At 40.2% G+C, this 22,523-nt stretch overlaps 1 protein-coding gene across 7 annotated transcripts in view; it reads left to right on the top strand.

Annotated features, from left to right (window-relative positions):
- agrn (agrin) overlaps positions 1-22,523 on the top strand; it is a 201,025-nt gene that overhangs the window by 50,585 nt on the left and 127,917 nt on the right. The gene's annotated exons all lie outside the window — the stretch shown is intronic.

Raw genomic sequence — 22,523 nt, 5'->3', positions numbered from 1 at the left:
CCGAGACTATTGTTGCAGCAAAATGGGAAATCCATTTTTTCCGAAGCCACAAATCTGTTGACCGACAGGTCTCTTTGTATCAATCCCCCATGTTTTTCCATTCCTCGTTTATCACAGAGCCGCTATTCAGTCATTTCTAAGAACCTGCATTAAAAATGTATGCGAGGGAAAATTGCATGTTTTGTTGGGCCCCGCTGTGAACGGGTCAGTGGGGGCCACTGTTAGATTAAAAGCGTTCCACAGGTAGGCGAAGCAGTCACGTGCAATGTCAAATTTATTTTCCAGTGCGCTTTTTAACTCACAGAGTTATAAGTTTGTTGCCTCAGCACCTGGGATATAGCAATTATTTGGCGGCGAGGAGTGAACCTCTGAGAGCCGTGCTTGGCGCTTCAGCACAGACGGCAGCTAAACGTTCAGATTCATTAGTGGCTCGCTGCTGTCTGTCACAATGACTGATGCTTGTTTTCACTTTGATTCTGTATGGCACCAGATCGCACAGAACAAATGGGAATGCGCGGAAGACTATGCTAAATGCAAGTCATTTTTTTATTGTATCAACATGATGGATGTTGAAGGGGATGTACATTTTGTTGTTGTTGTTGCAGCCATATAAGGCTAAAGATTTTATCTGCGCAGTTTGGTAAATAAAGTCATGCGCATGCACTTACACTCTGTTTACAGTGGACACAAATTATGTGTCGTAACAAAAGCAGATCCAATTACATTTCATTTTCAATTCAAAGCAGATTGTATTCAAACCATTGTAGCATTTTATCAAGATCCCGAACACTATTTTTTTGCAGTTAAATAGATAAATGAATAATGAAATTCGTTCATCATTTCTTCACCCTCATGTCATTCCAAATCTGTATGACTTTATCTCTTCTGCAGAACACAAAAGTAGATATTCTGAAGAACGTCATGACACAACCACTGAGACATTTCTCAAAATATCTTCTCTTGTGTTTCACAGAAGAAAGAGTCAGATACAGGTTTTGAAACGGCAGGATTGATTTTTTTTGTGTGACTGTACCTTTAAGAGTAGATGAGTAGATCTAGAAGGCCAGTAGTATTTGTTTTATAAAGATGATTTTGTTTACGCTTCGGATGTTTTCTAACTGTCACGCTTCATAGGTTTCTCACACTCACAGTTGTTGCCATTCTTTGATCCCCAAAACCCAAGACATGCAAACGTGATTGTTATTACAGTGTTATTCAGGAACTGTGTTGTGTGCCCTCTACTCTCTGACACAGAATTACAGCAACAGACTGACAGGAAGTCATTCATATTCAATGAGAGTTAGCGATTTAAGGTTGCATGAGTGACAGCGACCGTTAGCGGAGCATAAAGGTTTAACCAAGTTCAGCAATGCAAACGGGGCGCAATGCAGTTGAGCCAATGAGAGTACAGACAGCTTCATCTCCGAATATCTCATCACGCTGTCATCCCACTGACACATGTTTTAGGTGACTCATCTCTTTTCTTTTCCCTTTCCATCGTTTTCTCTGGCTGTCTAGGTTTTCACTTTCACACAGCTGAGCAGGTTCCCAGAGGCCCTATACCTGTTCTGCAGAACCTGTAGTGAGCGCATTGCATACAAGGCCGTAACCAGGGTTTGAAAATTAGTGAGGTCCAAAGTAAGGTGTTAAGAATTGTGCTATAATAACACCCACAAATGCACTCCTAAACTTCAAAATAGACAGACATGTTGATGATTGCGAAAGTTTTTTTATTCAAAATAATGTTTTACATTTCACAGACGTGTGTGTGTGTGTGTGTGTGTGTGTGTATATATATATATGTGTGCCATCTGAAAATTTCTTCTAGAGTGGTCATTTTTATCAAGCTCGTATATTTAAGTTCAGTCATTTATATATATATATATATATATATATATAAGTAGATAGATAGATACACTGTATGAATATGAGGTACCGTATAAGTAACCTTAGGTAAGGTAGCAGTTCCAAAATAGTTTTTGTTAATAGTTGGTATGTGTGTCGAGACCACAGTCATTTAGAAATACATTACAAAAACACAGTGAAAATAAAGTAGCATTTTGAGGGTTAAGGTCTGTTACCATGGTAAATTTGCGCGCAACGAGCACAGTAGCCTATGACTGACAGGACTGGAAAGTTCGGGTTTTTTTAGGTGAGGGAATTTTTATTTTATAACAAGTTATAAAAACGTTAGAATAATGACACCGATATAAAACTTGACAACATCACATTTGACCGTAAATACTGAATGAGGAAAAAGCGTTTTTGATAGTCAACCGCTTTCACGCACGTCTGTCAAAATAAAAGTCTAGCGTCAGAAAAAAACAGAATTACGTTTGTTGTTTCTTTGAATGCACACTCCGCAACCCACTCAAAACGTTTTTGCGACCCACCAGTTGAAAACACTGCTTTAATTTATGTTTTTTGATGACTTAAGGTTAACTAAAGAGCATGAGACGTCATCCTGCTGGTCAGTAACGTTATTTGGCAATGGCATAGCCTATTTCATTCTGTAACAAACATATTTGTATTATGCTATTGTTTTTGTTGGTGTTAATCATTTCTTTCAGATATTAACGATGATCACTGCGTTTGTCTTACCAATGGTGGTATCTTCCTGTCAGCAATTAAGTTACAGTTTGTCTGTAAGCTTTTTTTATTAATGTACAATGTTGCCAGATATTGCTATGAAAAACAAGCAATTTCAAAAAGAAAGAAAAAGATAACCGAAATAAGTTCAAAGCTTGTGTTTTGTGAATAAGATTAATATATCACTAACACTAACGTTCAACTTTACACTTTATAAACGTCCCAAGACTCCCAAAGATTGCATATTTTAATTGGCTCTTTGGTATTGATTTGTGGATGAAGGGCTCAATTTGTGCGTGCATTTGTGTGATTATATCATGGTGTGTGTGTGTCTTAAAGGGTCATAAGAGTGTTGGAAAAAAGAGGGAAATCTATGGCACGGTTGCGATTTGTCAGTGCAAGTGAAGGTGTACGTTCTGTTGACATTTTCAGACAGGTGATGATCCTAGCCTGTCATGGTAAAGCACCTGGAAAGGGGAGGTGTGTATTTTACGTGCATGAACGAGTGCAATATGTGCCTTCACAGACTGATCGAACACTCCTCATTCTCCATGTTTTTTCATTACCCTTCACCCATTGTCCTACCTTATTCGGTCAGGTTATGAAATGGCAGTCCTGTTCAAGTAGAATGTATTTCTCTGCATCTTTTATTCTCTCTCTCTCGCTCTCTCTCACCTTTCATCATGTTTGTGCTCCATCTGACTGGAAATTAGATTGAAGTTTTGAAGCAGTTGTTGCCATGGCTTGTTTAATTGGCTAAGGGCCATAGCTCATCCACCAGAGGCTTCTGTTTTCCACTAGACCAGCATGCACTTTGGAGGCAGCTGAGGAACGTTTACCAGCTCGCTGTCTGTCTGTGTTTAACCAAGTCTGACTATGTGTAGTGTGCAGTACAAACAGCCTGCTGCTTCTGCAGGCCTCGAGGCTAGTTTCAACAAGAGTAAAACCATAATAGCCGTTTTATTGACTGCGTTGAATGTTCACGCTAGGTGATTACTGTTGTTTTGATCTCAAGATAGAGAGAGGATGTTTATGACCTCTTGGCGATCTGATTATTTTGCTTCCAGGCGTTCACGTGATGCTTAAAAATGAGACAAGACACACATTCATGATTTGTGATCATCAAAACATCATTTTGGGGGAAAAGGGATTAGTTGTTCACCACAAAGTCATGACCTGTCTGTTCTTGCTAAGGAAATACTTCTACATCTGATGACGTTTGTGACATTAATAAATTGGTTAAATTAGGTATACAGTCCTGATAGTGTTGTTCCATAATGTGACAGGTGTGATGAAAATTAGCCAGAGATGCTGCCCAAATATCTTACCTGTGCAATATTTATATAGGGTACATACCGCCATCTGGTGGTCACTGAAGGCAGTACTTGTCGTCTTAATTGTCTGGAAGCCAGTGAGTTCAGGTCAGGTCAGACAGCTGCATACCTTTGACTCAAGTTTAGACATTATTCAATCCATACAACTATCCTGTGTGAACTATGCCAAACCTTTTAGCTAAATTAGAGTTTATTGACTGAAACGTTATTAAACAAAATACAATTATTTCAAAACTGATTTTCAGAAATACATGATACGTTTAAGAGAGAGAGTTCACCTTAAAATCTGAATTCTTTCATCATTTATGCACCTTCAAGTTACGTTCCAAACCTGATTTGAAGAACCGAAAGAATATATAATACTATGACTTCCATAGTACTGAAACAAAACCACTAGAACATTTCTCCAAATATTTTTTTAGTTTTACAGTAGAAAGAGTTCTATACAGGTTTTGAAGCAAGTGAGGGTGAATAAATCATGACAGAATTGTTTATATTGGACTGCACTACCCCATTAAAGGATTGCTGTGATAGCTTTTGTAATATTTGAGAAAACAATAAGTAAACAATGTTTATGTAGAACACCGAATTCTTTAAACAACCTTTTTTGAACCTGTTTTAGTAGATTTCTCTTTAAATTGGTTTAGGTGTTTTTTAGCACGCTAAGCACCTTGCTGGTTTCCACACGAGATGTTGCTTTGGCAAGACAGGTGTGCGCTAACATCACATTCACACCTGCCTCAAAAACATCAGTGAGACCTGATTCCCTTAAAACTGTTACCTTCCCCACACTTCAACATATGGAGAGTTTATTTGCAAAACATTATTTTATTGTGTTATCATGTTTTTATTTTGTTAGTTAACCTTCATTTTCTTAAGAAATTATGAAGTCACTTTGGATAAAAGCGTCTGCTAAATGACTAAATGTTAATGTAAATTATTACTAATCAAAACAACCAACTGCAGTTTGATATTACTTGGAATGCACAACAACATGGTTTTTGAAATTCTGATTCTCTATTGCATCTCATTTTGAAATTCTGTTTTTGCAAATGAACTCTTCATATACATGCATGGTATTTGACAGTATGACAGGACCATTTAGGGGCACTAACAAATTTATTTAATGTCAATTTACACACCGAATGAAAGATGGATGTCTTGAGTTTATTTTGGTTTATGAATGCATGTGCATATGCAACTGACCCAAGAACAGCAGCTCAGGTTATGCGAGTCAGACGGTATGCTGTTAGTCAATGCTGTATTTTGATGTCTGTCCACAAGGGGGCGCAGCTGCACTTACACTATCACATAACCGTTCGTTAGCGTCTATTGATTTTTATAGCTGCTTGTAGGTACTTAATGACACAAACCTAAATCCTTTGGATGTCAACTCGGAGAACCTCCCCACACATCATAATCCCTGCCCACACGCTCGCACACACAAACATGACTCTTACTCACAGGGGTCATTATGTACACAGATAACACAATTCGATTGCAGCCAGCTTCATGTTGCAAATGCTCCATTGATTTCATGTCTCTTTATAGTTGATGGATGGAACAATACCGTACACGGCTGTTGGAAGATAAGACTGATTGTGTTGTGCCGATGATGAGCGGCGACCTAGAGGTCACAGTGGGTGAGATGGGAGAACGTGAGCAAGGGCAGAGAAATATGATCTGTTTAACATTCAGACGGCAACACGAGGAGCAGGACAGGGCATGGCAGAGGAGAATCAGGGGTTCATCCACACCCAGCCTGGTGTTAAGTGGGGGACCCATCTGGTGAGCAGACATCTCTGATCCCCAGTGCTCCACATTAATAGAAAATCTTGGCCCCTGTCCATAGTTCTTCTCATACTGTATCTGCTCCCCTGCTTATATGCACACATCACTGCCATTTCTTCTGATGTTTGTGTCGGGGGAGGCTCCAGGGGGTCTGCTCAAATGGGGCTGAGGTCTCCATTAGCTTGCCTGACGGAGACGGGCTTCAGGCAGCAGACAGGCATGAGGAATTGCTCACCCTGACCCCGATCAACCGGCCACTCACAACCCCACCCCCCAGTTCACCAACACTAACCATCACCTCAATGTCTCCCCTCGGCACGGCTTTAAATGCAGAGGTTAGAAAATGTTTGTTGCTCACACATCTACATTGTAAAAATGTATTTGTGTCCTTATTGTCTATGTACATACATTTTCATAATGTTGCAGAAAATTTTTAGCACATCTCTTTGCTTTTATATCATTGTCAAAATGATGAAGGGGAAGCGTTGTAAAATGAAAAAAATCAATGTTGTAATAGTACGTTTTTTGTTGTGTTTTTTAAAGGGATAGGTCACCCAGAAATGAAAATTTGGTCTTACTGGTGTTATTTCAAACCAGTATGACTTTCTTTCTTCTGCAGAACAAAAAATATATTTTTTCTAGAATTGCGGTACCCATTCACTTCTATTGTCTGGAGACAAAACCATAGCAAGTCAATGGGAAGCGTCATGGTTTGGTTACCAAAATTCTTTAAAATATCTTCTTTTGGATTCTCTATAGGAAAGCAAGTCATACTGATTTGAAATGACAAGACACAATTATTATTATTATTGGGTGAACTATCTCTTTAATGTCATGTTTACACAATGTTTCAGAAAATGTTAGTACATATCTTTGCTTTGTTACTCTTGTTATTTTTTGTTACTCAAAATTGGTTAACTTTAACACGTTTAAAAGAAATCCCTTTTTCCGGCATTTTAAAAGCATTGCATGATCACTAGGAGGAGGGTACTGAAGCCCGCGCCGTGCGTTCCGCTCTATTCTGTAGCCGTGTTTGCCATCTCTTAGTATTCTAATGAGCCTGACTAATCTAAATACAGAGATTGCTGTTATTTTGCCCACGGTTCCTTCACAACGATGTAAATGTGTAAGTGATATCATCACACTTAGCAATCACAGCGCTTAACGGAAAGAGCCCTGCAGCGTCTCCGTGAGGAAGTGTAAAAATAGAAGAGAAGAGCTTCCGAGCTTCAGGATGCCGTCAGATTCCCCCACGCTAGCGCTTCATAATCTCAATCAGCGTTCTGACACTGATTCATTCTGCTAGTAGACACATTTTTCCCGTCATTCTGTCTCACCCCTGTAGTTGTTAATGTTCGTATGTCTTACTTATGTGTCAATAGCAGAAAGAATGACAAACATATGGCATATATTAATAACAATATGCATGATACACACTTACTGTTTTGGAAATATTTCGATACATCTTTATATGCATATCAGTTGAAAATGATGAAGCAAGCTAGCATGTCAAAAAGTGTAAACATAATGATAACAATAAATTTCAATCTGAGAATCCGTAACCCGGGGCCATGCAGTCTCGCTCCTCGTGTAATTGATTTAAAAGATCTGTGATTAAGGCCTATGCGCATTTAATCTGGCACGCTAATATAATGGCTAACAACGGTGGTAGAGGACATTAAACAAAAGCTGTTGTATCGGAAAATCACTATTGGCTGTTTTTGACTAAACGGAATGTGAATTCTGGCAATTGTGCTTCTCAATTTATTCGTACGTGTTCTTCCATTATCATACAAATCAAGTCTTAATCCATTGTGAAACTAATTGCTTTAATTGGTTTGGGGTTTGTTGCCGTATGCACCATATAGACGATGCTACTGTCCCTCACGGCAAAAAAACGAGGATAAAAAACAGCTGTGTCTGGCTAATTGATATGAAAAAAAAACGCTACAAACTATTAGCATTCCAACACGAAGGTTGGCGCTGATTGTGAGGGCTTCACCGTGTTTATCAATTGCTTAATTTAATTTCCATTCCTTAATAGAACGTGATGTAACGAAGCAATACTGTTATCAGACTCTCCCATTAATTATGTGCACTCCAGGCTAAACCATTATGTGCACTTACCACATACTGTTCTGGTTCCTACAGTGGGAATAATGAAAAAGAGCCTGTTTCAGTGGTTATGACATGTTGGTCTCATAAGAGAAAGAAGAAGAAAGTACGAAGAAGAAGTTGATTGAGAAACTCGGTTAGGAGCAGAGACTGATGGAGTTAAATGGTGCTTTTGAATGCGCTGTCGTACGGCGATGTTATTGCTCGGATAAGATGAAGCTCTGCTGAAGGGGGAGTTATAAGGGTGGGTGGGCTGCTGGGTGGGCGTTGTTCTGTCTCTCTGAGGGGGCGATGAGAAAGAAGCTTCATCAGCGTAATGCATTAAACATTTACGCTAACCCATAAACACAGTCTGGCCTCATTATAGCTATAGCTAAATACATGTGGAATCCTCATCAGAGCGCGGATGGTGGGCGGCAGATGATGACGGGCTGGCCTGAGATAAATCAGGGGCACCGTTTTCGTCAGTGTCTTTAAACAGTGATTCCCAATTAGGGATGCAGATATCCGGGGGGTACTTAGGTTGCAGGGGGTACTTGTCGAATATTTGTCATTTTTTTGTTGTTCAATAAACCTGTTATTTTGGTTATTTTATATTTTTAGCTCAATTACATAAGCCTACTTCATATTCAATGTATCGCTTATAGCTTTAGCTTCAGTTTTTGGAGATTTGCTGACAGTTTATCATAATTAATCTCTTGATTTTAGATTTTTTTAGTTAAAAGATAAATGTTTATAGTAACATTTTGAAAAAAAGTGAATATTTCTTAGCATGAATGCTTAAGCTAACGTGAACCAACAATGTAAAATTCGACTACAATTTTAGATCATTTCAGCATTTACTAAGCATTTACTAATATGGATAATCAGAATTCAAAAATAATGCTGTTGTGCATTCCAAGTAATATCAAACTGCGTTGCTTGTTTCAATATTAATAATATAATAAAAACAAAATTAACTAACAAAAGAACACATGATAATGCGGTAAAAATATTTTTTAAACAGAGTTATCTGTCTTGCAAATAAATTCTTCATATGTTGAAGTGTGGGGAAGGTGACAGTTTAAAGGGAATGGGGTCTCACTGATGTTTTTCAGGCAGGTGTGAATGTGATGTGATGCCAAAGCAACATCTCATATGGAAACCAGCAAGACGCTAAGCATCCTAAAAAATACCTTAACCAAAAAACAGAACTAACATTAAAAATGATAAATCCTGAAAAACTTTATCTCTCATTGTTAGTTCATGTTAGCTTGTGCATTGTTATGCATTGCAAATACTTATGAAAATAAATACAGCCTTATTGTGAGGTGTTACCTCATTTAGTTTCTTTTCAGACATTGCAATTGTAAGTTGTGTCAATTTGTGTGGGTGACGAATATGGACGCTTATAATAACAGCAGTTCACATTTCCATTGCAGGTAATATTTTCATTCACATTGAGTTTTGGCAGCAACTAAATTCCATCGTACAAAGACTGCAAATGAATTTTCCTTTGTTGAACGTCCCATCTGGTTTTGGTTTATAAATAATTAAGTTGTTATGTCTGTCTCAGAGTTTCTCCTTGATTGCCTCCAGAACAGATGAAGCTACGTGGTGAGTCTGTCACACGTTGTATTACATAGTTTTATTTTAACATCGAATCGTTGTTGTAATGGCCACTTAATAGTATGTTAAGAAATGTTGTTCAGTATAATATGAATTTGACACCTTTCTAGTTAGGTGTATTCGATGTACGCAAAGGTGGAGTGGTTGATTTGGAAAGGTGCTAACTTTGGCCTGCCAGCACTGAAATTATAATCCCACCCTCTATGTGATTTGCCGTCCAAAGCCATGCTTCCTCCAAACACATGAATGTATTTCGTAAATCCACATAACAAATTACAAACTAAATCCATTAAATTCTTCTTGAAGAATGTACATACCTGTCCAAAAGAAAGAGAGCAACCACAATGTCATCTAGCTCAGTAGTAAGAGCACGGCACCTAGCAATGCCGAGATCCCAGCGGATTGCACATAGTCAGAAACAAATGTATAACACAATTCAATATCTTTGGAATTAAAGCTTCTTCCAAATGCATAAATGCAATTTTTCAGACCCTGAGATGGAGTTGTCTCCATCATGTAAAAGCTGCACCAATGTTTTTTTGCCACTGCTTTTGAAAAAGCTGACTTTCGTTTTTGAAGATTTAATTCTTGTCGGTTCCGCAGGAAAGTTTTATTGTCGCTGATTGTCCGTCATTCTCCCTACATTGACACAGCAGACGTGAGCGTGCTGATGACGTATGCTGTCTGCGTGAACAGGGTGCGCAGTGGTATGCAAAATACGTAGTGTGCAAATGCACACATGACCAGTCACAGCGTTCGGCCAGAACGTTTTGATTGGGCGAAAGTTTTTTGGTCCTTCCGCCTTCCACAGACGATATATATATATATATGTAAAGAGATTACCAACCAACATTACAAAAAAAATTCTGGACAGGATCACCCACCCTGCCTTTGAGTTAGGCCTTACCGATTGGTCTACAGCGGGACATTCGACATAAGATTTACACCTCTCATTAGATTTCCACATCCAGTCAAGAGTGTCACTTTGTACCTCCTGTTAACAAGGATTCGCATTTGGCCATTTCTTTTGTCATTTAGAGGTGTTTAGCACAGGTCAGTTAATCTTCGGGTTAATTTACTCTTTTCAAATGAGCTGGAACGAAGCGGCGTAGCCAATATGAAAGCGCGGAAAATGAAAACGGGGGTCGGTGCGAAATACGTGGGAAAAAAAGCCGAGACGGAGAAAGAAAGTGACAGAGAGGAAGTGGGGGGAGGTGCTGTTTTTCTCACACAGTCCATCACTGCCGGCTAATATATGAATGGTGCGATGAAAATTGATTTCCAAGTGAATTATTCCGGGCTCTCAGCCTTTTATAAGACAATAACCTTTACCAAAGTGCCACCGTCTCCTGTAGGATGAGTTCACTTCATCTCGCTGCCCATTTTCTTTTTCTCTCCCTCTTATAGTCACTAAATAGACCTTCCAATTATAGAGAAGCTGTTTTGATCGATAGAGTGGGAAATGATACAGAAGAGATGGAAGATATACGAAATATGAGAAGAAAGAAATACAGAGGAAGATTTGATTGTGGAATGAAATTGTGTGTCGAGGGGGAAGTGGAATAGTTTCTCAGTGAGTGAGTTGTTGTGGGCAGGTGGTGGAGAGACAGGAAGGTCAGCTCATTGATCCAAGGAGGACTCGCATGTGGCCATAACAGACAGACGACAGACGGGTCAGAGACGCAACGCGGTGGTCCACCCGGTTGCCCGTCCTCAGGCTGGAATGCAACCTTTGTGGTAAATTGCTGGTCTTCCATCACTGTCATCCTCTTGTATTTTCACCTAACTGTGGTGAACTGCTCTTCCAAAATGGGCCAGGTGTTCCACAACAGAGTTTGGCTATTGTGCACCCTATGTTTTGTTTTGTGTGGGTATTTTTGTGAATATGTTGGTGCTGGCTTGGTTTTCCACCAGTTCGTTCAAGCCCAGTGCCGGATTTGCTTTGGCTGGGTCACTGCCTGGCCGCAGATGCGTTCTGGCTGACGTCCACTGTCAGCAGTCTGTGGTCAGCGGTCGAGCTGCACAATGGAGATGGGCCGTCCCCTGTAGGTGTGGGATGGAAACACACACACACTTACCCACGCATGGACGCTACCAGCTGTATAGACAGTGCAGCTGGCCTGATAGCTTGTAACACTTGCACTTTACTGGCACATCTTACCATAACACATCACTCTTGGCCTGGGCCTAAAATTAGAACTCGCCAAATGGCAAATGTGGGGATGTGCATGTTGGCGGGCTGATAAGCAACTGTACAAGGAACAGTGCACAGTTTATCAAACTATAAGAAATAATCTGACCATGATTGATGTCAACGCCTTGAGCAGTTCTGATTTGTGTATATTTTCTCAGTTCTCTGGCAGGTTTGCATTAGCATTTGAATTTCCCATATTTCATTCCCACTGTTGCTCACTCGGCTCATCTCTGCCACTCCCCACTCTCTCAGGGGCCGTTTACACGATTAAAACGGAAAACTTTAATGCGTTTAGGCTGTTCATGACAACAGTGTTTTGGAAATGAAAATGTTGCTGTTATTGTCCCTGTGCATACTGCAAAAACGCAAATCTGCGAAAATGGTGGCATCATGCACCTGCACATTACCTGTTCACATTACATTTATGCGCATATATACTCAAAAAGTGTTTTTCTTCCACGCAACATACTTATTAATGTTCCTCAAACAAAACGTAGATTTATTGCACCAATATGACCAGTGAAGACACATTAATCGCATAACGCTGCTTTTCATCTGAAATCTCATATCTCATAATTTTCGTGATACATTTTTTTACATAAATCATTATTTTTAGTCACCCTTTACGTTTGTCACTGGGTTTTGCAAACATCTAAACAAAAAAAGTATTAAAAAGAGCTTGTTTACTTTGACAATACTGTATGTAATCATTTAAAAAGCTGTGTTTTTTCCGTTTCCTGAAAAACAACGAATTTGGACATCCAAGGTTATGGAAGGACAGCAAAAAATCGGGGTGTTTAAAAGTCCCTTTAGGTCAAGACTGGGTATTAGTATGTGTGCATGCGCATGCATAATACAGTCCGTGTTTTTTTACCACATCGTTGTTGTGGAAACCTACCCTCAGATTTTCATTGTTTTGTTCTAAACCTCTAACTCTTCCTCGCTCATCTCTGTCTCCAACCCAAGTGTGACCTCCACCACCAAAACAGTAGCACATACATACAGATCAACCTGCAAGACCACCCAGATTGCCTTCCTTTGACCTCCGACCTTCCGTTTCTAAACTGGGTCAAATAATTGAGATGGAAAAAGTGACTCAGTTTACCTGGATTTAATTTATATTATGGTATAAATGAGGCTAATAATAGTTTTCTAATGTTAGCATAGACTAGCACAGCACCATAATGCTGTATTAAAATATAATTTATTTTACAGATGCTGTGAGAGACACTGGAAGGTAGCTATAATATATTTACGGATGACAAAATGATCACTATTTGCTTTTTTCTGTTCTCTCTGATTGTTGCTGTTCATTGTACATTTTCAAGTGAAGTCAAGGGGTCCGTAAGAACACTTTGTTTGATTTTTAAGGCTTGTTGCGGTTACAGTCCACAGTGAATGTGTTTTTGAAAAGCTTTGTTTCATCGCCCTGGCATAATAAATTGGGTCAAGGGGTGAGTAGATCTCCAAATAGAAAGCAAGGGCTACCGAACACCGTCTTACTCACCATCTGTAATGAGTCTAATGATCTCCTTTGTGCGGTCGATCAATATCCCTCTTTTCTTTGTGCCCCTGTTTTTGATACTAGCCATCCAACTGATCAGCATGTCATTTTATTTCTCCCAGCCTCTCCGAGATTGTATGTCACAAACAACCTCAGAATGAATGAGATCATGCAGTGCTCCATGTAAGTGACAGTGGATCTATTTGAAGGGTGTCACATGGCGACGGCCCTTCGGAAGACTGGAACATGGAGCCAATTTGTTGCCTGGCAAGGAGAGTCACATGACCCTTGCTCTCTCCGTAGGGAAGTGGGGGTGGTGTGGTACTCAGGTCAGATAGCCAAATGTGGGAATGATTGTCAGGCAAGGAGTTTATAGATTATCAGTACAAGAAGCAATTGAAAAGGGAAATTGTTGTGGTGTCGAATGCGGAGTAGCCTGAATCCTACGAGGTAGCTTACACAATATTCCCTCTAATCAGAAAATGCAATGAAGTTATCACACAGAAGAGCAGCAGATGTAATTGGGATGAAATAGGGAGACTGTGCAGCCGTGTTGCTGAATAGATTCCTGGAGGGGGGTTTACTGATGGGCTCTGCGCTACCGTGGCTGACCGGCGGCCCCTGGGTTGCTCATTAAAACGTGCAGGTTTCAGTCAAAGGAAGCGTCACTTTTTCTCCATTCACGCATCCTTCACACTTACTCCCTCTACAGTTACGTGAGGACAGACTGAATGACATGCACTCGTCAGATAGACAAAATTGACTTACCTTGTTTTTCATCACATAGACATGAACAGTGAATCTATTCGGGAGGTTTGGCATAAGGCTATTGTGGTGTAAGGAAATAGAGGCAGGGCTCACGTAACTAAAGGCCTGGTCAGAGATATCATAGCAGTCGGTTTGTCAGTCCTTGCACGTCTGTCTGAGACTGTCAGACCTGATGTCTGATGAGGTTAGCTGGGTAATTTTACCAAACAGGTGCCCTTTTGTGTCCATCAAGAACGTACACGTATGTTTGTCAATAGGTGATGATCTTAAATGCCAACCCTGTTATACTGCTTTTGTGTAGTAGCTGGTATTCGAAACTGTGTGTTTGTAGGAATATCGGAATTAAATTATCTTATCAAAAGATTTAAACTGATCAACCCTGTTTTAAACAATGTCAGCGCTTTTGTGTCCCTCAAGAACGTACGCGTATGTTTGTCAATGGGTGAGAATCTTAAATGTCAACCCTGTTACACTGTTTTTGTGTAGTAACTGGTATTCGAAAATGTGTGTTTGTGTGAATATCGGAATTAAATTTTCTTTCCAAAGAGATTTAAACTAATCAACCCTGTTTTAAACAATGTCACCCCTTTTGTGTCCCTCAACCACATACAGGTATGTTTGACAATGGGTGACGATCTTAAATGTCAACCGTGTCACACTGTTTTTGTGCAGTAACTGGTATTCGAAAATGTGTGTCTGTGTGAATATCGGAATTAAATTTTCTTTCCAAAAAGATTTAAACTAATCAACCCTGTTTTAAACAATGTCACCCCTTTTGTGTCCCTCAAGCACGTACATGTATGTTTGTCAATGGGTGACAATCTTAAATGTCAACCCTGTTAATCGAAAATGTGTGTTTGTAGGAAATTCGGAAATTAAATTCTCCGTCCAAAAAGATTTACAGTAAACTAATCAACCCTGTTTTAAACAATGTCAACCCGGAGTTGGTCAACCCTGTTACTTTAACGCATAATCATGCACCAATGTATTTTGTAATTAAGGAAATGGCACAATGCAATTAATGCAACTATCAGGTTTTAGGACAGTGCACTCAATGACCCAGCGTACTGCAGCAGGTCTTTTATTTTCGTCCCCACAACCTCAGTGTTTTTCCTTCAGTTTTTTTTCCAGCATTGCATTGCTTTCGTTTGCTGATTACGAGCAAAGCAAATGTTTGCATTGGATAAGTCCGGGGTCATGCCCGCGCTGGGCGCACAACTTTGTTATTCTCCTCGATTCAATCTCTCTCGTCCCTGTTTCCTCTCACTATCTGCCACTCTCCCAAGAATCTTGAATGGATTCTTGGAAGAAAATCTTCATCCACGACTTCTGTTGTTGTCTCTCATTGTTGGTTAGCAGGTGAATAATGGATGAGGCATCTGCAGCATATAAATGCACACCAATCATTGCGTTGCACTTTGAAGGCAGCTGTGTGGGTGTGCGTTTTGTCTTTTTTTTACGCTATGCCAAGCATGGTGGACCTCATTCCCTGATAGTCGTTTCCCTGTTGCATTTTGCAGGATGGAGAATTAAATGGTTGGCAAGATGAGTATTGCAGTCTGGGTTCATTTAACATTCAGCCATTAAGGTTACAGCACTTGCATAACTATCTCTATTTAGCTCTCAAATTATTCTTAAAGTGACCCGAGAAGATGGTCAGTCTCATGGCGAAAGGAAACTATCTTTGTCTTCTTGAGCAGTTGGGTCTCTGTCCTCTCTGAATGCTGACAGATTGTTCCAGGTGATGGAACAACCCTGTTTCTCCTGCTCTCTCGAACACCTGTGTCATTGCGGCCCTGCGAGCGCCTGCTGTGCGGGCGTGCGAGGCCTTGGTGTCGTGGATGACTCAATGGGAACTTATCGACTACAATTGTGCGGTTTCTCCATCCTGCGTTCCTCGTAATACCCATAGTGCCTTGCCTGATTGCAGATACACAGCTGCTTAAAGCTCCTTCCGCATTTGACAGATACTCTTTGAAAACTGTCTGATTGATGTGAGAGAGGATGAAAAGGCTGTTTTGTGGAAGGCGGTTTGCAGGGCTCTCGATTTGAAATATAAATAATTGAAGCTCCCTTTTTCTCCTCGGATGGGAATGTACTGTATGCCAATTAAGATTCCCTTCTGCCTTCTACCCAAGACGATCTAGCACGCCAGAGATTGAACCGTAAGAGAGAAAGAGAAAATAAAAGGTTGAGGAGAAAGAGTTCATTACTGTAAATGCAAATGAAACGGTCCCTGCATATAATAGCTTGTCACTGTCAGAATGGATAAGAGGAAAAACGCTTTGTTTTGTGTGCACATGCATATTTTGGAGCGGTGTGTGTTGGGAAATGGTGCTATATACTGTTATGGAAGAATGAACGGTTACGGTATAGTTTTTTTTCTGAGGCATTAATGGTCATACTCAAGAAAAATGCTTATAAAGCTGAGCATTTATGAATTTTGTATTTAGCTCAAGCTTGTTAGGTAATATTCACAACAGCCGACTGCAAAATATTCTACAAACATAAACCACTGAGTGTGTTTTCTCTGTTAAGCCCCAACTTTCTGAAATGTTGGAGAACAGCTTGCACATTATTTGCATGTGTCGGTATGTGGATCTGCGTGTGTGTATGTGTGATGATATGCAATCATAAACTATGCAGAAAAATGTAAAAATGTCCAGATGGTTTGGAAAGCCACTCCTCATGCTCCCTTAGCACTTGCCTTTATTGCAGAATGCAGACATGCTTGCGTTCAGAAATGGAGCAGCTGTTTTTCGTCGATATGCTGTAGACTTATGTGACTTTTATTTGGTGCTCCCTTGTTTGTTTTTATAAAATGGCGATGCGCACCACATGATCCAATCGCTGCATCCTCTCCACCTCTGGTTAATTTATAGTAGATGGAAAACAGGCTGAATTTGGCCTCTATTCTGCAGAGGTTAATTGTGTAAGGCGAATCTGCGCCGTTATTGATGCTGGAGGATGAACCGAAAACAAGTGTTGTCTCATGTGTAGATTCTCAGATAAATGGACCGTAGACACACACCAGAAGTTTCCAAGATGAAATTTTGCACTAGACAGATGGTGGTGAAGTAGCTTGTATTGAGGCAGAAGATGAAATGTGCATGTGATTATTTCATTTTCCTTACATTGAGCGAGCGAATAGAATTCAGATATGAAGGACGTAATTGAATATGATCTCGCTAACAACTCTTGGAGTAGTTTCATGCAGGGTTTACAGGAGGAGATCAGAAGGTGTGTGTAACCATAGAAGAGCTGCGAAAAGGATGGTGACTTTGTTTGAATGTTAAAGGGATAGTTCGCTCAACAATCATTTACTCATTCTCATGTCATTCAGAACGTTTATATGACTCTTTCTTCTGTGTAACACAAAAGGAAATATTTTGAGAGATGTTTTAGTGGTTTGTCCTTACAATTGAAGTCAATGGGGCCCAGTGTTGTTTCTGAGTCCTTAAAGGCCTAGTTCGCACAAAAGTGAAAGTTCCATCATTCACTCACCCTTGTGTCGTTCCAAACGTGTCTTACTCTCTTTTTTTAACAGAACACAACAGAAGATATTTTGAAGAATGTTAGTAACCAAACAACATTGCCCACCATTGACTTCCGTTGTATGGACAGTCTCAAAATATCTTCTGATGTGTTTCACAGAAGAAAGAGTCATATTGAGGTTTTAAACCACATGAGAATGATTAAATGACAGATTTTTTTTTATTTTTAAAGCAAATCCAGTTGAGAACGAGTGCTATAACCTACTCTATTTATGCCAACCTAGTCCTCAAGTTTAGTTCCACAGCTGCTGCTGCCCACCTGCATTGCCTGCGAGTTCAATCACACAGCTCCTGTCCGTCATGGATGCCAGCTCTCATGAAGCCCGGTGTCAAACACAACCAAAGTCGGGCACGTCTCCAGCAAAAACGTCACTCACTGCCGGCCGCGCTGTCTCCGCGTTGGCACTTTGCCTCATCAGCCCCTTAAAGATCCCCCACCTTCCTCACCGCGCCGTGGCCCCAGCGCAATCGTCCTGTAAGGACCATTAACAAAGCATAGTGGGAAATAAAGAACAGAGTGGGTAGCTGAAGCATGGCAAGTATTAAATGCTGCAATCATTATTGTAGTTAGCATGATGAGAGAGAATAACAGCATGCTGATGAATGAGGGGATCTGAATGCCGTTGCTGGTTAGTTCTTCTCCATTAGTGCGCAGCGGCTGGCCTGTTCCCAGACCTCCAGCTCTCAGCCCCGGGGCAGCTGCGCACCCGCCTGCGCTCAACAGCTCGCCCCAATGTGAGAGGCATTATGAGCGGGGGGGTAATGAGCTTACTCCATCCAGGGCTGAACATCTAGCTGTTCAGAAAATAAGTCTTTGTCAAATGCAGATTTTTACTTGGTAGGGTGGAGAAGGATGTTGCTGTCTGGAGATACAGTATGGGGGATTCCATAAAAGGATCGCAAATATGATCTGTTTAATATCTTTTTGATATTTAGAAGGCAACTTGACAGTGTCACATTCGGGCTAATTGGAAGGAGTTTTAGGAGAACCATCCCAGACAAATGTTCATACACAAAGGACTCCAGAAGAATAAAAAATAAACCCCGGAGCAAATGAAATGATCCTCTGCTGTTATTTTTCCACTCGTTCTTAGATATACGAGAGAAGGTGGGATTTATTTGACGCTGGTTTTCATCAGTCCTAAAGCACTTAACCTGAGTGGCAGTGGCTATCTTCCACCAGAATCAATATGTGATGTACGGTAGACGGCCGTGTGCTGAGCACACATCAACTAATAGGTATTAGGCTGAGGACTGAGTTAGGAAAGAAGGATTAGGGTAATTGTGTTTTATCTGCTGTGGTCTTTAGTGGATTGTGCCAAGGACACACACGCACACGCACACTAGATAGAGAGATATAGGGAGACCTCTCTAGTGACCTTTACAAATGAGCAAGCCTAAGTGGAACAGGGTTTTGGACTGTGCTAACAGATTGAAAAATCTTTTGAATTATTCAAATAGGTGAATGGTACTGCAACATGATAAGGAAAAAATGAAGTGGCTATTTGGTTACGAAATAGAGCTAAACTGTATTATTGCTTCAGTTGCTAAGTTAAAATTATATTTATGTACAATAAAACATTTTGTATTAAATCATATAAAATATTTCAAATAATTTTATTCCAACGCAAAATTATAAAAAATATGAATTTATTTTTATAATAATAATAAAAAGTTTTTTAATGGTCACTGTTTTAATGTCAAAATGAAATGGTTAAATACGTTCTAAATGAATAAATACGCCGTTGTCAAAGTTTACAAGCACTTTTTAATATTTTTATTAATTAGATATGTTCAAAACCCACTGACAGTCATAAAGGGTGACTAGTCATAATGATTGATTAAGGTTCACCATAAGGTTGGATAAGGACAGCAGTAAATATAATTAAAGGGATAATTCACCCAAAAAAAGAAAAGTCGGTCATGACTTACTCACTCTTGAGTTGTTCCAAAACCTGTAGTGTATTTTTTATTTGAACACAGAGAATGATATTTGGACGAATGCTTGTAACCAAACAGTTCTTGGCCACCATTTACTGCCATAGTAGGAAAAATTTGAATGGTAGTCAAAAGTGCCCCAGAACTGTTTGCTATCCTACATTCTTCAAAATATCTTATTTTATAACAAATATATAATGTAATTTTTCCTTCTATGGTAGTCAATGGTGGCCAAGAACTGTTTGTTTGTAAGCATTCTTTCAAATATCTTTTTGATCAGAACAAAGACATTTAGTTATGATATGGAACAACTCGGAAGTAATTATGACAGAATTGTTGTATTTGGGTGAACTATCCCTTTAAATATTGTCCTTTTTTATTTCAAAACAAAGAAAATTTGATTCACCCTGTCTATGCCACATATAAATCATCGTTCATCTGTTTCCTCACCAGACTGGTTTGGATGTGGATCGGCGTGCAGAACAGCAACAGACAGTAAGAATCTGCCAAATTGACAATGATTTGATTGAACATCTGAACCCAAGGGGCTGTTTGAAATGACAACAACCATATGAAACCAGAGTCTTCAAACTCGAGCTGTCCACACGAAACTATTGGATTGATAAGTACTAGTTTAAAATAGAACCGGAATCTCACCATATGGTGTTTGGTGTTCCGGGTACGTAAAGAACGCCTGTGGATTTTGCGCAAACTTCTTAATTCTTCTGATAGCTCACACCTGGATGCACTGTAGACAGGCGGAGAGCATCAGCAGACAGCAGGCCAGCCAGGCAGATGTGTTCTCACGTTAAATTACGCTGATGTCATTTCCCATGTGTAATGTCTCTTCTTACATCGACACTCAGCCACACAGTGTGAAAGAAGAATCCCAGCTTTCTCATTGCTTCTCCGCAGGGTGGTGTGGTGTTGTTTTCTATTCTTGTAGGCTGTATGACACAACCGTGAAGATAGGAACTCCCAGCTTTTGCTTATTCTCACTCACAGGTTTTTCCATCTTCATCCTCTTTCTCTCTTTCAGTGTGGAGTAGTGAGTTGAGAAGTTAGGAGAATCTGCCAATAGTCAAATTTATTTGATAAAAATCTGAATTAAATGACAAAACATGAAATGAAAACATTCAAAGGGAATATTTTAGGAATACTTGCATGTCGGAAAAAGGAAACATCTTAACACCATTTGTACACCGGACGCAGCGCGGCATGATGCAATGCGACAATAGACAATAAAACGCATTAGAACCCATTAGGGATGCGACAATACAGCTCACCCACGGTTCAATGCGAACCTCGGTTCTTAGCCCACAGTTTTCGGCTCGGTTCGGTTCTGATGGCTTCAGCACATTAAAGTGTTTTTTCATTGTGTTATGCCTATTTGACAGGAACAGTAAAAACTTTAGAAGAAAAAAAACGATTTTACTGAAATTCTCTTTATTTTACTTGACTTATTATATTACCTTTAAGCAAAAATCCACTTTTTCACAAATACCTGGTGTGTTGAATAAATGTAAAGATTTACACTGTTAGCTCGGAGCAGTTTTTGGTTAACTGTTCATCGACATGCCAGTAAATAAGCTTCTTGAAGAGGTTTTTGCGCATCAGAGTATTCAAAATGACGTAATTCTAAACTTGCGATAGCTTTAATCGAAGTAAACGTGCGCTTTAAGGGAAAGGCCAAAGATCATATATTAACAAGGTGCTCTACTGCCATTGCAATAAATTGTAGGAAATGCTACGCTAAACAGCTGCCTGGAGGCGCTCTTGCTATGATGTAAATAGCTGTCCGAAAGGGTGCCGAGTGGCATGACTTTCTTTAAACGGACGTTTAGTGTTGCTAGAAGACACGCGAGACCAACGCGAATGTGCTGCTTTCTTATGCAGTGTAAAAATACATTCTTGATGTCCCAAATTTGGACATTATCACTTTAGTACAACGGGCTTACAATAAAGCCAGCCCACGTCTGTTATTCAGCATTATACTTGATAACAGCACATTGCTTCTCGTGTTGCAGGGAGTCTCGCTTCACCGCCCGACCACCACTCGCTATTAGATATTACTCATGGGGATGCATTTTTCTATCTCAGCATACAGACAAACACAGACATAGCCAGTTCACAGTGCAATTAAGCGCACAGCAAAATGTAACGCAAAACCGGAAAACCGCAATTCTATTAGACGTATTGAACCGTGGAGGTTGTACCGAACGGTTCAATATTAAATTGAGGGCTGTGGCATCCCTAGAACCTATTATGATTTAAAATTTTGTCCAAGCGCCGCGTCCGGTGTAGTAACTGTGTAAGAGCTTTACCATAATGTTTTTCAGTTTCTGTTTAATGAAATGGTATACCACGCAGCTCCATCCCACACTGTGACATCAACCTAAATACATCACGTGTGTATCATGCCAAGAACACGGCAAGACAAACAAGCAGCAGCAGATTAAGAGCATCATGGCACTTCGCCACGCGAGAGGCGGGGAGTGCAGAGAGTTTGTGGTTGTTTCTTAATGGAAGTTGCCAGCTGGGAGAGCACACTGAGATAGATGTTAACCTTCTGAGATAGCATGCGCATTAAAGATGTATTACCGAGTGCTTTGAAGTCGAATTAGCTCTTATTTGAGGCATGACAGAGGGTGTGTCGAAGCCTCCAGATGTGGCGCCCTCTTCTATTTCCTCTTTCTATTTCTTCATTAGTTGATGGGGTTACTTCAGCGCTCTTGAATGTCACTTGATGACCGCTTGCCTTTGCTAAATGTATTTCTTGGTTTGCGTGTCAGCCTGTTAGGAGATTAATGGCCCCGGTGGAGCCTGGGCGTTATGCGGGGGCCCAGCACCACAGCTGGTGAGTGAACCCAGGGCCCCGTGCTGGAGGCCTGGCTGACCTCTGTGCTCTCTGGTTGGTACATTATATGCATGATTCCTCAGGGCCCATAAAGTCAATGAAAAGGCAGTGTCCGAAAAGATAAACGGCCCTCGATGCGTAACAAAGCGTAACACCGCGTGTGTGTGTGCATGACAGGATATCCAGAGAGATGTGGGTTAAGTCAGAGCATATACATAATTGATTGTATGTACTGGTTTCCTTGTAAAGATCTATTGTGTATACGCCAGTC

This window comes from Triplophysa dalaica, chromosome 20 (assembly GCF_015846415.1).
Source record: "Triplophysa dalaica isolate WHDGS20190420 chromosome 20, ASM1584641v1, whole genome shotgun sequence".
NCBI lineage: Eukaryota > Metazoa > Chordata > Actinopteri > Cypriniformes > Nemacheilidae > Triplophysa > Triplophysa dalaica.
This window is presented reverse-complemented; position numbering and strand designations above follow the sequence as displayed.